This window comes from Eretmochelys imbricata, chromosome 3, assembly GCF_965152235.1.
Source record: "Eretmochelys imbricata isolate rEreImb1 chromosome 3, rEreImb1.hap1, whole genome shotgun sequence".
NCBI lineage: Eukaryota > Metazoa > Chordata > Testudines > Cheloniidae > Eretmochelys > Eretmochelys imbricata.
Genome location: NC_135574.1, coordinates 98,299,176 through 98,311,292, shown reverse-complemented (window position 1 = coordinate 98,311,292; position 12,117 = coordinate 98,299,176).

The window sequence follows — 12,117 nt, the reverse complement described above, 5'->3', positions numbered from 1 at the left end:
GGGGTAGCTGCCCGATTCCAAGCCTACCTGACTTCCTGGATCTGGGCTTGGGTGGCTAGCCCGAACCACTACCCATGCCACAACATCCACACTGCTGTTTTTAGCATGCTAGCTTGAGGAGACCTTGCACAAGTCTGTCAACCCATGCTGGGAATCACACCTCTGAGCTGCAATGTAGACATACCCAGCATGTCCCTGCCCTGAAGAGCTTGCACTCCTGTGTAGGAGAAGAGATAACAGAAGGGGTATGACAAACAGTCAGGGGGAGTCATTTTCAGGCATACAGCAAGTGAAAACCACTCTCTCCCACATGCCATCAAAGTCTGCAAAGAAGGTGCACCTCTAAATGCAGCTGAGGGAACCAGAGCTGTACAGGTCAGTGTAGGCTGAAAGTAGGTAGGCAAAACTGAAGAACCTCCACTACCACAGTTGCTCTTGAACCAGGGCCTTCCATTCTGCAGCATACAGTTCTGTTCCCAAGTCTACCATTGTTGATTTTAAAATAGGTAATAATGCTTTAGGAGCAGTTTTCAGTATCAGATGGTGATAACTCTTGACCAGCAGAAAAATTCCTTGAACACGCCGTCTTACCACAATAAGGAAAAAAATATCCAGAGTTCTTGAAACGCTATGTAAGGAAAACCCAGACCTGTCCTCTTAGGCTTAATCCTACTTCCATTGAAGTAAAGAAGAATTTTTTAAGCCAATGGGGATATATTTTTAGACTAGAGTATACAACAGTGACCAGTAAAACACATTTTTCTAATAAAATTTATCATTCGCTCTCTCCAAAAACAATAGAGTTAAACGCAAAATTCCTAAGGAATTCCACTGATTCCATTCTACAGGGATTTCGCTTTTCAGCACTCTCCGCTTCATTCTGGCTCTATTAAGGTCAGCTTTGTTACTCAGTCTTGAATAGTTTTGGTCTTCCCTGTGCTATTTTCGCCTTTACTGCTGAAATTGTGTGTCAGGTTATGCTCTAAAACATGGGTGATCTAGCAGTGTGGCGGATGCGGGGAGAGGGACATTCCAACTAAAAGACAGCATATGACTAGATTTTAGAAAATCTAAGTTTTAAATGTAGAAGTAAAACAAAAACAAACAAAAACCAACCCTGACTGAATATTTTTAAATGTGACTCCAATATGCTGATGTCTTGCAATTCAGAGTGAGTCACTTGACACCCAGCAAATACAAAGAAGACATAGTAATTTAACTGCCAGTAATCTTATAGGGTAGAAATTATAGGGTATTTTGGATGTCACACACACACACATACACACTATTTTTGGAGTATTTGGGACCCTTTTCAATTTAATAGCCAATTTTTAAAAGGGTAATTGAGGAAAATATTTTAGCTCTCGAAAGACAAGAACAGAAAAGGGGAAACCTTGCTCTTTAAGGCTGATATATGAAAGCCACACTGTACCTTGCAGTAAAAATATGTAGTGTTCAGGCAGTAATATTCTGAAGGAAACCAGAAAATCCTTGTTGGACCCAAGAGACAAAGTCCTTATGAGTTTGTAAAATTTATCTGTTAAGACTTTCCTGGACTAGAAGAGAAGTTTAGCAGTATCTTATGAAAGACTGTTCTGAGAGAGAAAGATTACCTGAAATGACATTAGCAATCACTATACAGGAAACCAGTAATGAATTGTGAATCTGCTGGGTATATATTAATGTGATTTGAGTTAATTTCCCTCAGGATTAAAATCTGCGAGGAATGATAGACAAGATGGCATCCATGAATTGTTAACAATCATTTCTTCAAAAATCCTTTTAGAACTTTCAGAATGGCAGTTTGTATAAGAGGAAAAGGAAGAAATAGGTAAACATACTCTACTTTCCTAGTGTTAGAATCCACTTAGCAGAATCAAAGAGAGATGGTGGGGGGGGCACTTTAACTTAAAGGGGGCTGGTCCTTTGTATCCATCCCTTGTTGCAAAATAATGGATGTAAGATGGAGTCACATGTGGACCATGGGAACACTCCTTTGTTAGGCCACCGCTGGCCAGCAGAACTGCTACAGAACACCAGTTTACAGACATGGGCCCCAATTTTGCTTTCAGCTTGTAGTCAGTGGGGTTGCACTGATAAAATGGAGAACATTGTGGCCTTTGTCATGAATCATGTTCTCATCCCTGGAGTATGGACGGTGAGAGACTACAATTTTCATCCCCTGCTATCATTAAAATGTGTGAAAGTATGACTGAATCATACTGACTCCTTGGGCCTCTCTTTTATTCAAATCATGGCCGACCCTTGGTTAACATAGAAAACCTTTAAATAGATAAATGTGCCAGAGAAATGGATAATGCTTGTTATAGTGTCGCTAACTCCAGCTTCTTTGTGCTCAGGGTTGTTTTCTTTAGATAATTTTATATTCAGGGAGGCTCTGCAGCTATCCTAAGATGTATCAATTTCCAATTAACCAGAAAGAGGTGGAAAGCTGAAAGAATTTGGATCTTATAAAGGAGGTTTTGAATCTGTCAATATAACTGTAACAATTATTTTAGGGAGAGTAATTACTCTCCTCCAACCCAAATCTAGATGTTTTCATTTCACTAATAGGCTTTTAAGTGATCTGTATTGGACATTTATGCCTCTGTAAGCCAAACAAAGTTACTGCCAATCCCAACATGCTTAAATGCAACCAGTTCCTTTTGATTGGTAAGTTTTATTTCACTTTAAGGTTTACATTAAATGGTCTTCTTTTTGGAGAAGAGTATAGCAAAGTATGGTGTTAAAGACCTAATAGTCATCTCCAGAATTGCTATTTGCATTAAAGGAGGAAGGACTGACTTCTCAATTGATTGTACTGCTAAATAATTAATTTGCCCCCCAAGGCTCCTTAACAAACTGATCACTGGATGTAGCACCACTGGACGTAATAGCGCTGTGAAAGGTCTTGAGGCTATGGACAACTTCAATGTCGTTACTCTCCCTGGCTAAATCACACTTTTCAAATGAATGTCTCAGGATTCTTTCTTAATAATGGGGCCAGGTTGTGACAAAGACAAATGCATTTCTGATGTCTATTTTGTCTAAGACGTCTCTGCTCTGATCTTGTAGTCATTTAGACTTTATATAAAACAGCTGTGAGAAATATATAAAAGTGTTTGACGTTTCAGATTGACCAGTGCTCACAAACAGTCTATATTTTGAATGTTCAAAAAAGAACTAAGTAAGTTAATAGATGATAGGGCCATCAATGGCTATTTAGCCAGGATCGGCAGGGAGGCAAAACCATGCTCTGAAGCGTCCCTAGCATGTGTTTGCCAGAAGGATCACTTCATGATTACCTGTTCTGTTCGTTCCCTCTGGGGCACCTGGCATTGGCCACTGTCAGAAGGCAGGACACTGGGCTAGATGGACCTTTGGTCTGACCCAGTATGGCCATTCTTATGTTCTTCATTCCCTCATTGTGTAAAACATACAGAATCACTCCAATCCTGGTTCCATTAAAGTCTATGGTGAAGGCAACCTCCCAACTGACTTCTATGGAGCCAGGATTTAAGCTTGGTCTTCCCAAACTCTAAAAGTACTGACCTCTAGAATTCTCAGCTTGATGCACAGAATTTTAACTTCTTAACTATAATAATATCTAGCTCTTCTAGAACACTTTTCATCAAAGTCGATTTCAAAGTGCTTCACAATCTTTAATGTGTATTTATCCTCACAACACCCTCCACCCCACCTCCAGAGAGGTAGGGAAGTGCTATTATCCCCATTTTACAGATGTGAACTGAGACACAGAGAGACAACATGACATGCCCAAGATCACTCAGGAAGTCTTTGGCAGAGCAGGGAATTGGACATGGGTCTCCCAAGTCCTACACTGGTGCCCTAATCAGTACACCAGCCTTCTTCCCTATAATTAGATAACTATAATTGTTAATAGGAGTTACACAGGGAGAGGTAAAATTTATATTATGACCCACCTCTTAGGTCACATTTTACCCCTGTTTCAGCTCTGTCTTAAGTGAAGTTGTACCTGCTTACACAAGTGATAAGTATGGGAGATGAGTTTAAAATCTCCTTAGAATGCTGTCTGTCTGAACCACAATATTCTAGGGCTTAGAGTTGGATGAACAGTACAAAACCATTTCTGAGCATATTGATTTGATTTCCAATGCATTCACTCCTTCCATGTTCATTTCTGAGTTCATTTTCTTCAAACAATTCTTCACATTCTTCTGGCATGAATTTTAAATTTGCATGTGCAAGTACTTGCACAGAAATACATACACACTCATCTACTCAAGAAACAGTAACAATACCAACCAATCACAACTAACCAACACAGCTCAAATAGTTAATATCTAACATAAAATATTCAAAGACAACTTTTGTAATCAATCCATAGAATTTTTAAAATGCACACAGAAATGCTTGAATAATTTTGAAGAATAAGTAAATTAGAAGCTATCACAGTTTGCATACGGATCTTCTGTGAACAAAGAAAATGGCTACCTTTATAGAATAATTATCCATTATTAAGTATTTACTCAGTTGAGAGATAAAAAGTCAATGGAGTGTGATTTTTCAAAGCATTCAGTGTTGGCTTAACTCTGTACTCATTGAAGTCAATAGGATAAGACTGGAGTCAACACTGAGTTCACTTGAAAATCCTACTCTGTATGGCAAACAAAAGCACTTGTAGTTTTGAGTTATACCAACAAAGGAAAGAATCACAAAGGTGAAGAGTTGATTACAGTAGGAGACTGGGAATCAGGACTACTGAATTTTACTTCTGGGTCTGCCAATGACTCATTGTGTGACCTTCAGTCACTCACTTATTTTCTCTGTGCCAATGTTTATCAAACTGTTGTGGAGTTTAATTAATTCATGTGTGTAAAGTTCTTTGACATCCTCCACTGAAAGGTAGAAGAGAAGAGCAAAGTATATGTGACCCAGGGATTTCTTGGTGCCAACTGACAGAGGGCTCAGAGGTGCATAGGGATTACAGGGATCACCTGGGTCTGGTATATACATACAAGTTTACCAATGAGTGTCATGTAAGGTCTCTAGTGAAAGCCTGTGTCACACTGGTCCTCATAATCATTGTGAGATGTATGCATGGATAATATGTAAGGAGTTTTGCATATATACTGAAAATTATGTTCTGCAGGCCTCTGACTTGGGGTTGGTCACCAAAAGGTGTTAAACAAGGTTTTTTCAGGCAAGAGACATTTTATCTATCAGTCTGGCTAGATGTAAATTGAGTATTGTATGGTCCACAAGGGACCCCCATTTACAATCTGAGCCAAATGCTAATGAAGGGATTGTGAAATCTTCTAGAGAGGGAGTTTACAGGAAGAAATAAACCAGCAGGAGGTAATCCTGCTTACAGATGAAGACAATGGATTTTTGGACTATAACTGTAGGAAGAGAGCTACACTCTGCATCCTTTCCCAAGACGACAAGCTGAGAGAGTGGCTTGTTTCTTGCGGAAAAAAAGGATCACATTCTGAAAAACGTTGGTGAGCAATACTACATTCTAGAATGCATGTTATTTCACTTTGTTTCCAATACTTCCATCTACAGCTATTACTTGAATCTCTGTTCTTTATTAGATAACTTCTTGTTGTTTTTACTATAAACATATCTAAGTGGTGTGTGTTGAGCAGCAGGATGATCCTGAGATAAAACTGGTAAGCTGGTATGTACTATTCCTATGGGAATAGCAGATCTGTCAGTTCTGTGAGTACCCAGTGGAACAAGGGCTGGCCACTTCAGAGGGATACTTGGGGGAGTTAGGGGTTGGAGTGTACCTATTGTTAACTGGTAAAGAGAGAAAGGGGCTTGAGAAGGCCTGGATGGTAGTGCTTGTGTTACCAGAGGCTGGTGCAGTTGGGGAACGGCTTTCTCACACTAAGGGGAAGTAGTAGTGAGCAACCCATGAAGGTTACTCAATTGATGGCAACATTCACCCCCCTTCTTCCAGAGTCTGTCTGGTGCCTTTACATAACTGTTTCAGTCAGCCACTTACACTTCATCCCTATTTGTCAGCCAGACAAGATTTGTCACTGTGTGGAGATATGGAAGAAACTAAATACTATCAAATCTGTATTAATTAAATGTTTACAATGGAGTTGAAATTTCCATTTTCAGTAACACATGTTAAAATTAAGCCAAGTTTTGTCCAAAATTTGAAAAATGGATATAAGGAAAAGCCTTAACAATCTGCACACTTTATATTAATTTGTTAAAGGCTTATTAGATCTGGCATTAGGAGAGGAGTATTAGTTTTGCTGCCTACTGCTTATGCAGTATATCTTACTGCATTCTTCTTAAATGTAATATTACAAAATGTTATGTACAGATCTATTAAACAGTGTTTTTCATTTATCACAAATACATACAACTACTTTGCTCCCCACTTTTCTTCATGGATGAGTGGCCAGAACTCTGGGTATGTGTAATATATGTAATTATACAAGAATAAAATATAAATTACAATTGTAATTTGCCATTTCTTTCTTCATAGCATTTAGAACTTTCAGCCCTTTCTCTTTGTCCAGACAACTACAGCTCTTTTTCCATGCCCTTACATCCCATTTGATTACCACACCTCCTCCTCCTTGATATCCCAGACAATTACTTTCTAATCCATCCAAAATGCAACTGCTACAATGATCTTCCTGGACAGACGAGCTACCTGTATTACTCTGTTATTTTAATCTCTCCAATGGCTCTTTAGTTTTCATTGCTTCAAATTGAAATTTTTTGTGCCTACCTACAAGACCTTGCATAACTTTACCCTGCCTTACTTTTCTTTTGTTTTCTCTCATCTTATTGGCCCTTGCTCCTTCCATTCAACCACTGATTCCAGCCTTGAGGCCATTTGTCCTTTTCTCTCCTACACAAGAAATGCCCTTCCTGAGCTTTCCACAAGATGAGTGCATGCCTTCAACTGAGTATCCTGTGTGATTGTACTCTAGTTATCATCATCAATCCTCACCCCATATGTTCCCTACTTTTTGACAACCTCTCCTCTGTTATATCCACAATTTGGGCTCTGATCCTGCAAATACATGGAACTAACTTTCCTAGATGGATTCATAGATTCCAAGGACAGAAGGGACCCTTGTCATCATCTAGTTTGAAATTCTGTATAACACAGACCATAAAACTTGCCCAAAATAGTTCCTAGAGCAGATCTTTTAGAAAAACATCCAATCTTGATTTAAAAATGGTCAACATACACCACAATCCTTGGTAAATCATTTCAATAGTTAATTACTCTCACTGTTAAAAAGTTGTGCCTTATATCGAGATGGAATTTGTCTAGATTCAACTTCCAGCCATTGAATCATGTTTTACCCATTTCTGCTAGATTGAAGAGACTATTATCAAATATGTGTTCCCCATGTAGTTACTTACAGACTGTAATCAAGTCACCCCTTCTCTTTTTCAGGCTAAATAGATTGAGCTCTTTGAGGCTATCCTATAAGGCATGTTGTCTGATCCTTTAATTGTTCTCGTGGCTCTTCTCTGAATCCTCTCCAATTTATCAACATCCTTCTTGATTTGTGGGCACCAGAACTGGACAGCGTATTGCCTCAAATAACCTTTCCTCACCTACTCGAGGTTCTCCAATTTTTTCATCCAAGCCTTGAATTAGCCCTTTTAGCCACAGAGTTACACTAGATGCTCATATTCAGTTGATTATTCACTATGACCCCCCAAACCTTTTTCAGAGTCAATAGAACTATTGACTTCAATAGGACTAATCATGTGGGTAAAGTTAATCAAGTGCACAAGTGTTTCCAAGATCAAACTTTCCATTTATAACCTCTTTGGGGAAGGGACTGTAGCTTTTTAAGTCTTCTGTGAAGTACCCTAAACACTTTGGAGGCTATAAATTACTAAATACAATAACTAACAGTATGCAAGAATAAGAGGTGTACAGGAAGTTACAAGTGTAGTTAAGGTTACAGAAAAATTGCATTGTTATATTGTATTTGAAAAATATTAATTAAACCCTGTGATAATTGATATGCACAAAGGAGTATATTTGTATATGCAACCTTAAACTAGACTATAATGACACACTGGCCCTCAGGGCACATGTACATTCCCCGGAGCACTTGTTATGGCTCTTAGGCCCTTTAAAACTGGGAGCTGTAGTTGCAGACAAATGACAAGGAGCAATCATGTGACATACAGGAAATCAGGTACAGTATAAGGATTCTTGCCTTAGGGGTAGGGGCAGCAGATAGAAGAAACCCAGGGGCAAAGAAGTCCTAAGTTCTCCATAATAGCCTGATAAGGCTTCTAAGAGGGAAAAGTGTTTCTCCCTTCCCAGCTGATGGAATCTGAAAATACCTCAGATGGTTAGTAGCCTGTATTTTGAGTTTATTTGTTTGGTAACTCTTGTTTGAAAATTAAGTCAGCATAGAGGAAAGGGTTTTGGGCTGAGTTGGGAACTTTATTCTACCTTCCTAGCCAGTGAATTTGCACTGAATTTGTATGGACATTTCTGGATTTTTGAGTGTTTAACCATGAAAAGTTAATGCTCTCTTAATGTAGTTCTTTGTATGGAATTTCCTATGTTTGGACGGTGGTGATGGGGTGCGTTAAAAGAAAAAGACTAAAAAAAACACATAAAAGTTTCAGTTTTCCAGGCTTTGAAGCTCCGTTGGCTTCAAACAATTGCAAATAGCACTTACAAATTCCATAATTTAGAAGTATTTGGCAAGTCGGCACTGAAATGCCACTTAGCTAACATACCCTAGGAAGTCTGCATAAGGGTTGTTTGTTGGTGCCTTTCCCAATTGCTGAGCTTATAAAGTGTACCAGAGCGAGGCTCCTTCTGTAGAAGTCTGCCTGGAACTTACAAGGAGGAGCAGAGTTTGCAGGAAGGAAGGGTTTTAGAAACAGCACCAGGAAATCAATCTGAATGGCTATGGCTTGAATGCTAGCTTCAGTTGCAACATCTCTGTAAATAGTTGCCCGAATAAAGAGCCAGTTTAGTTTGAGAAACAGGGAGTTCTCTGATGTTATTACCCAGCATGCAGTACAAAATACCCTCTGATGCTTCTTAGGAGCTGTGACATAGCAGCTAGGGGCTAGAAGCAGACAGATCAAAGGCTCCTGGGAGCTGTGGGGAAACATAATAGTTTAAACCAGATCACACTGAAAACTTTAGGTGGGAAGTGGTTTAAAACCTAATTAAATGTAAGGAGTTTAATGTATCCATACCTGTATATACATGCCTTGTGCTTCATTTCTTAGTTGCTTTGTAAGGGCCAGATTCTGATACCCTTACATTGAATAACACCTTAGCCCAGGGGAAGTCCCATTGACTAGCAGCATGCAGGATTGAGCTCTAAATTACACAAAAAGGTGTATTGTGCATTCTCGATCTGTGATTTCTAAATGGACATTGCTCAGTCAAATTAAAATCACTTTCTTCCAGACCAAGACCGTGCACTGCTCCTCTATGAGGGCTATTTCCATGCAAAATTTCAATTCTCAGCCTTTTCGACGGCAAAGCTGCTCAAAGATAAGTTGCAAGAATCTGGCTGATAATAGGAAAAGTGTATTTTTTTCATTTTCCTGTTTAAAAATGACTACATCATTTTTTATCAATGCTTCATAAAAGGAAAATAAACCAAACAAAAACCCTACCTTTTAGCAGAAAATGGAAACTTTCTGCCTGAAAGTTGCTTCAAAGAATCATGAGCAAGACAGAACAAGAGGTTTGGAATAGGCACTGTTACACAACCCTCTCTATAATTGAACACACACACAGCCATTGACCCTTATGTAATGACAGGGGATCATGTGAAAGAGCTGCAAGGCTTCCTTAGCCTTGAGGATGGATGAGCAGTCGTAAGATGACTCCATTGCTACTCAGGTGTAAAAATCCAGTTCCCAGTACCCAGCTGGAATAGCGGGGCACATATATGGAAGCTCTAAATTGGGAGGATTCATTCACTCCAGTTTATGGAGTAACAGTGGAACTGTCCAGTGACAGCTACTCCAGCCTCAAGGCCAGGCAGCCTCTGCAGTCCTTCTGTACCTACTATATGCAGCAGCCCACTCCCAGCCCTGCTCCCATCCTTCATCTGCCTTTACTTTTCTGCCAAAAACCCATTGTGTGAAGATGTGCAGGAACTCCCTTCAGAGGCAACAGGGAGATTCTGAGCATTGCCACCTTTTCTCCAGCCTTTATGGCAGTCTGTTGTCAGCCATAGGCCTTCCATGGAATTAGTGAATTTCAAAAATTCTAGCTCGAGTCTCAGACAATAAACTAATCCACTTAGCTGAGATTTTTTTTGTCTAGGTCTCATTGAGCTGTTCTTTTCAGAGTTCAAAATAAATGAAGACCTTGCCTTGAGAATATTAGATTTTATCAAGAAAATTTGGATGGGTATAATGCTCTCTCTTCTTGAGTGTCTCCATCAAAAGGCTCTTGAATGTAGCCTTGAAGGGCCAGATATTACAACCGCTCAGCTCCCATTTAGGCACCTAAACGAAGTGCAGGGAGATGAATGGAGGGGAGAGGGAAGGGTTGATGGGAGCTACTGTGTGGTGTGCACTTTTGAAAATCTGATCTTAGTAGTTTGACACCTGAAAAAAATACCTTTGAATCTTCTTGGAATCCCTTCTACATCCCAATGAGATAGCAGGTAGGTCTGAGTGAAAAAAATATTTTTGCTCTTGTCTGCATTGCAATTGGGCAACCATATATTGCAAAAAATACCTATCAGCTGTTTGCTCAGGCTATTATAGCAGCACATGACTGGTGTGTATCCTAGATCTTTGACACTGAGATAGTGTTTTGGGGCTTATGAGGAAATTTCTCACTTACCTTTCACTAGGAATTTTGGGACAAAATTCACTGACAGTCTATGTCAGCTTCCTTCAGTGAAGATACCCTCTAGCAAAAAATGTTTCTGGAGGGGGAATGCAGCAGTACAAGTTATCTACGATGTCCTTTCTAGCCAGGGCAACTGGGGGATGTTCAGATCCATCATATTCCTGTTGCAGTCTCCATTTGTGGGGCTTCTCTGACACCGTGGCAGAGATTAAAACTGCCCTCTCTACCAAACCCCCCAGGGGGAAGGCAGCAGTGGAAATTCTGCCTTCCCTTAGCCAGAGCTGGATTCTCCCACAGGAATGGTGGCCCTCACTAGTGTAGAGGGTGGAATTTGCACTTCCTTGCATCAGCAGGTGGGTATGATCTAAGCACATCTGATTTAGACGATAAAACAGGTAGAAATAAAAAGTCCCCCAGTTAGAGAAATTTGCAAGTCAACTAAGTAGATATGAATCTGCAGCCTGTCACTAAACAAAGACCTCCTGCTGTACACACAGTCAATGACCAAACAAGTCAATGATAAACCAAGGTTCATACATATAATAAAATGCTTTTTTCCTAATCAGGAAAAATATTCTCTTCGTCCTGAGATAACGAAACTCAGCCTTTGTGAAAGGGGCTATTTAAAAAAAGTTTTCTTTAGTTTGGCTGTGTCACAGTTTCTTGAGTTTCCGATTGATTTAATGGCACCCAACAGTGCAATGGAGGGGCTTTAATGAGAAATATGTAAAGGATGGGGAGATCCAGCAGAGTTCTGGAAGCATTTAAGCTTTTTCTAGTTTGCGGAGATTTATTTTGCACCTTAATTGGAGACTGTAATCATCTGAGATTAAAGATGGTGGGTTCCTCAGGGCTCCAGCTGTAATGCAGAATCCCCCTCCAAGAGATTTGGGGGAAATTCATCTGAGAGTTTCTCACTGCTGTTTTAGTTGACCTCAGGCTTACACTTGATATCTGGGCTCTAAGCTCAGATGATTTTTTTAGAGAAGTGCAATCTGTAAATTTAAATGTATTGTACTTTTCTCTTAATTCAAAGCAAAGGGCAGCACACATTCACGGCCATAACAATGTAAAAGCAAGAATAATGAATCAATTCTCATCATACTACTAATGATCTCAAACCTGATATGTCAATATCAGTATTTTTAAGTGTGCTTATTACACATTAAAATTTTTTTCTCTCTGAGCCAACATGGATTTGAGCACCACAGACTCTCTGCACATACCCTGGGGAAGGAAAGGCCATATACTTCATAGTTGCTCTATTTACTGGTGACCTGTCC